The following is a 5989-nucleotide window of genomic DNA, read 5'->3' on the forward strand; positions in this document are numbered from 1 at the left end:
TCTAAGTGATCGAGCTCATAGGCCGAGCCGAGCACAGCAGGCCGAGCACAGCAAGCCGCCGAGCACAGAAGGCTGCCGAGCACAGAAGGCCGAGCACAGAAGGCCGAGACCAGAAGGCCGAGACCAGAGAGCCGAGACCAGAGAGCCGAGACCAGAAGGCCGAGACCAGAGAGCGCCGACCAGAAAGGCAACCCCGCCGAGCTCATGCCTTAGCCAAATATCCAATCTCCGCCTAACCCTCCAAAGGATCTGACAACTAAATATATGACTCCACTTCAATCTGCCACCATCCCCAAGTCATTAAGGCACAAGATCTCCGCAGGCATTCGGCACACCCTATCATTAATGCATGAGACCCCCTCAGGCCTCCGATGCACTCAGTCATTAAATGAACACGGCTCAAGATGATCTCCGGATCACTGAACCATCAAAGCGTACGGCTCTTTCTGACCACCGGTTCACTCAGCAATCAATGCACTTGTCATCTACGGACCCCAGGCCCACCACGGCCGGCGGTTCAACCACCCCAACGGGTCCGATCAATCGTGACAGCTCCCTGACAGTGACGGTAACCCATTAATTCGCCCAGTCACATCACAGGTAACCCTGTCACTCTCCCTATAAAGGGGGAGGGCTCTTCCTCCCAAGGAGATTTTTTTTCGGACTTCTAGATACAATCCATCTCTCTTCTTCAAAGTTAAGCCCCCCTCTGACTTAAGCATCGGAGGACCGGCGCCGGAAAAGCCCGGCCACCGGCTTTTTGCAGGACTCTCCAGGAGGACGCCAGCCGTCGGCGCACCGCCACCCACCGTCCCGGCAGCGGAGGCTCCTCCCCCTTCTCGGTTCGCGGCGGCCCCCGGGTCCGGAATTTCCAGCAACAGTTGGCGCTAGAAGGAGGGCCCGAGTTGCTGCCATGAAACTAAGAAGCAAAGGGGCTTCCAATGCCTCTCGACGTCCTCCACTTAGTCCTGGACACTCTGTCCAGAACTCGCCACCTCCGGCCGAGTCAACCCCTCAAGTTCGGCCGGAGCAGTTTCATGCCCTGGTGCAACAGGTGCAGGCCTTGGCTACCGCTGTCCAAGGCTTGCAACCTAGGGGCGCCCCGACGGTACCGCCCCCTCCGGCCCCAGTTCAACCGGAGCCTCCTACAAGCGGACTTCCCTTTCGAGGTCAGGACTCTCAAGTCCAGGCCTCCCTCTGGAGAGAACACCCAGCTAGAGGCCCTGGTGGCTGGCCCCAACCCTCAGAGGCCGAGTCAGTTCCAGGGCAACTTGCACCAGAACGGACCGCTGCAGCGATCCCCCAGAATGATGAACTCGACAAGAAGGTCGAGGAGCTGGAGCGCCAGATCCAGGCACTCCATGGAAGGAAACCGGGACGTGATGGTGACTTTGAGTTCACCACAAAGTCCCTCTTCTCCCAGCAAATTGATGACGAACTAGTCCCGCCGCGGTTCAAGATGCCCCAGGTGGAGCCTTACAACGGCAGGGCCGACCCCCTCGACCACCTGGAGAGTTATCGGGTCTTAATGGCCCTACAAGGAGCCTCGGAGGCCATGATGTGCAAAGCCTTTCCAGCAACGCTCCGAGGACCGGCCCGGCTTTGGTTCACCGGGCTGAAGCCGAGTACTGTCTCCTCCTTTGAGCAGCTCGGCAGGCAGTTTGCCAGTAATTTTGCCGCTAGCCAGCCCCAGCGGCGGACGTCGGACTCCCTCCTTGACATCAAACAAAAGGAGGGAGAGTCCTTCAAGGAGTACTTGGATCGGTTTACTGCCGCAACATGGGAAGTCCGAGAGCTGGACCAGTCAATCGCCATGTCGGCACTAAAGACTGGAGCCCGGTCTTACAGGTTCCTCTTCTCTATCGAGAAGAACTTCCCTGCGGACCTCACGGAAATGTTGGCCCGAGCTCGCAAGTACGCCAAGGCTGAGGAAGCCATGGCCTCTCGGCGGGAGGAAGCCGAACAACCTGCCAAGATGCAGAAGAAGCACCAGGAGCACTCCCAACCAAGTAGCAGATTCCCCTGGCATGAGAAAGATCCTCCTTGGCCCAAGAGCCTAGCTCGCCCGGGGTCTCCCCTCCAAAAATTTCAGACGTACACTCCTCTCACATCCACCCGAGCAGAAATCCTCATGGAGATTGAGGGTCGGGGCTACCTCCGACCTCCATTGAGAATGCGTCCGACAGAGTCGCGGAAGCACTCGAAAAAGTACTGCCGCTTCCACCGAGATCGCGGCCATGATACGGAGGATTGCTACGAGCTTCGTGATGAGATCGAGGCACTTGTCCGCCGGGGTCGGTTGAGTTATTTTGTCCGTGATCATGCCTACAGGAGAGAGCCCGAGGAACAAAATCCAGTGCCGCATAAGGAGCAGAATGACAACTGACCTCTCACGGGCATCATCAATACCATCAGAGGGCGGGCAACTAGAGGCACCAGAAGCTCCGAGCTCGAAAAAAAGAGCTTCCTCAAAGCATCCGTGCTCTGTGAAAGTCACATCTCCTTTTCTGATGAAGACCAAAAGGGTGTTGAGCCCTCTTTATGACGACGCTGTAGCTATTTCCCTCATCATTGCAAGGTTTTAAAAAAAGGATTTTAGTACATAATGAAAGCTCGGCTGATGCCTTATTTTGTATGCCTTCCAAAGGATGAGCGCTTCTCTGGCTAGATTCATAGGAGATTCTACCCCAAGAAAGTACTATGAAGCTAAATCCTTTCATGGTCCAGAAGGCTGCCGAGCTCAGAAGGCCGCCGAGCTCAGAAGGCCGAGCTCCGAAGGCCGCCGAGCTCAGAAGGCCGAGCACCAAAGGCCGCCGAGCTCAGAAGGCTGCCAAGCTCCGAAGCCCGAGCTCAGAAGCCCGAATGCAGAACACCTCCCCCAGAAAATCGAGCCAAAGAAAGCTAGTGCCAAGCTAAGTCCTAAGGAATTTCGAAGCTCGGAAGCCATCAAAATATCTCCAAAAGGTACAGGACGCCACTTTGGCTTCAAATAATTTCAATATTTTATCTATTTCCAGGTCGGAGAATCCAAAAAACGACCAACGTCGCCCCGAATAGGGCGCACGATCGCCAACGGACGAAGTCCGTCTCCTGTATGCGTCTCCAATGATGCTCTGGCTAAGCTCGGGACGCCGACTCGACGACACTCGACGACATTCGACGACATTCGACGACATTCGACGACATTCGACGCCATTCGACGACATTCGACGCCATTCGACGACATTCGACGCCATTCGACGCCATTCGACGACATTCGACGACATTCGACGCCATTCGCCACCATTCGACGACATTCGACGCCATTCAACGACATTCGACGACATTCGACGCCATTCGACGCCATTCGAGGACATTCGAGGACATTCGACGCCATTCGACGCCATTCGACGACACTTCGACGCCATTCGACGACACTTCGACGCCATTCGACGACATTCGACGCCATTCGACGCCATTCGACGACACTTCGACGCCATTCGACGACACTTCGACGCCATTCGACGACATTTCGACGCCATTCGACGACATTCATCGCCATTCGACGCCTTTCAACGCCATTCGACGCCTCCTACGATAACACGCCCCGATCTGAGTGGGGGCACCCTGCTGAGTTGACCACAAGCCAAAGAAGGCCGCTGAGTCGACCTAAAGCACTATAACTCTAACTGCATGAAAGGTACATCCTGCTTGGCACGCACATCTCCATATATATTTGGCTATATTACAGGATGATCGACGACTGGACTACTTCCTTCGTCCGAGCCAAAAGGCAGCTCGAACTCGGAAGTCGGGGGGTAGTGTTGGTGGAAAAATGGACCACCCCACAAATGCAATTATAGCACCCAAATCCGTCCGCTCTCGAGCTCGTCCAAGTGATCGGGCTCTTCCGCTCTCGAGCTCATCCAAGTGATCGAGCTCTTCCGCTCTCGAGCTCATCAAGTGATCGGGCTCTTCTAAGTGATCGAGCTCATAGGCCGAGCCGAGCACAGCAGGCCGAGCACAGAAGGCTGCCGAGCACAGAAGGCCGAGCACAGAAGGCCGAGACCAGAAGGCCGAGACCAGAGAGCCGAGACCAGAGAGCCGAGACCAGAAGGCCGAGACCAGAGAGCGCCGACCAGAAAGGCAACCCCGCCGAGCCCATGCCTTAGCCAAATATCCAATCTCCGCCTAACCCTCCAAAGGATCTGACAACTAAATATATGACTCCACTTCAATCTGCCACCATCCCCAAGTCATTAAGGCACAAGATCTCCGCAGGCATTCGGCACACCCTATCATTAATGCATGAGACCCCCTCAGGCCTCCGATGCACTCAGTCATTAAATGAACACGGCTCAAGATGATCTCCGGATCACTGAACCATCAAAGCGTACGGCTCTTTCTGACCACCGGTTCACTCAGCAATCAATGCACTTGTCATCTACGGACCCCAGGCCCACCACGGCCGGCGGTTCAACCACCCCAACGGGTCCGATCAATCGTGACAGCTCCCTGACAGTGACGGTAACCCATTAATTCGCCCAGTCACATCACAGGTAACCCTGTCACTCTCCCTATAAAGGGGGAGGGCTCTTCCTCCCAAGGAGATTTTTTTTCGGACTTCTAGATACAATCCATCTCTCTTCTTCAAAGTTAAGCCCCCCTCTGACTTAAGCATCGGAGGACCGGCGCCGGAAAAGCCCGGCCACCGGCTTTTTGCAGGACTCTCCAGGAGGACGCCAGCCGTCGGCGCACCGCCACCCACCGTCCCGGCAGCGGAGGCTCCTCCCCCTTCTCGGTTCGCGGTGGCCCCCGGGTCCGGAATTTCCAGCAACAGGAGCATCTAATTTACTGAGTGCAAAAGCAGGGACAACTTGAGACCCCTAGATCCTTAACATTCCTTGGATGTCGCTTCTCGTTGCAGTTTACATGCGTGGGGGTATTGTTGTCATAGAATATGGAAAGCTTGCAGCTGAGGCTTGTGGTTCTTTGATGACTACCACATTCAGTGTAATTATTTCAAATGGTCGGTCTCTCTCTCTATCATGTAAATAATGAGCCATTGGTATGCATTCATCAAGGAGTTCAATAGCATGTTGAATTTACCAAGACACAGAATGCTGTATTTTATTGCTTCTTTTTTTTTTTTTTTGGTAAAAAAATAAGAGGGGAGGGGGGAGGAAACCTCATCCGCGACCCTGCCCCTTTTCTCCATGCGTCCCACCTTCAGGTTGGAGCATAGCATTGTAATGCGATGGTCACTGGTTCAATTCCGATCATTGAGATGTATTATGTCGTGGTTTTTTTTTTTTTTAGATGTTAAAAATTACCGATCTACTATGTCATGGTAACTTGTAGCTATGAATAAAAAATAAATTTGAGCAATTAGATCTCTACCGAATAAATCATAAAACAGAGCCCCAATTTTCTATATATACATATGCAAAAAAAAAAAATCCGGATATTATTTTACCATGATTTGCGGTCTACCCCGCAACTTACCTCGCTGACCGGTGACCCAGGTTCGAGGGATCGCTCTCGCCTCTCGTCCCCAGTCCACCCTTTTATGGAACGTGGGACCATCGAGCGATCTCCTTTAAGAAAAAACCAGCACAGTGGGAAAAGAATGTTAAAGTGATAAGGCCACCAGCAGATCTACTTTCTAATGGAATATATAAGCACTCAAAAGAATATCAAACTATATATAAAAGGGTGCAATTTTAATGTGATGGTTGGTGTGAACACTGTCTCATTTTGAAGCAAGCTTAGAACAGTATGTAACACAAGGAACGGCATATTCTACCTCGAGCCTTAAAATAAGCATCTCCATCACCACCCCTATCCTTATCAATAATTTTTTTTTTCTTAAATAATAGAAGAACACTGCAGAGATGGAAAAATAGTTTCATCTATAGTGTCAACTGAATACATCGGATTAGAGCAAGAAACACAAGCTGAAAACAAATAAGGGGAAAGACACTCCAAAAGACCCCATCGAAAAGATCAC

The sequence above is a fragment of the Phoenix dactylifera genome, chromosome 14 (assembly GCF_051530095.1).
Source record: "Phoenix dactylifera cultivar Ajwa chromosome 14, Ajwa_hap1_PhDact_Kaust_v1.1, whole genome shotgun sequence".
Lineage (NCBI taxonomy): Eukaryota > Viridiplantae > Streptophyta > Magnoliopsida > Arecales > Arecaceae > Phoenix > Phoenix dactylifera.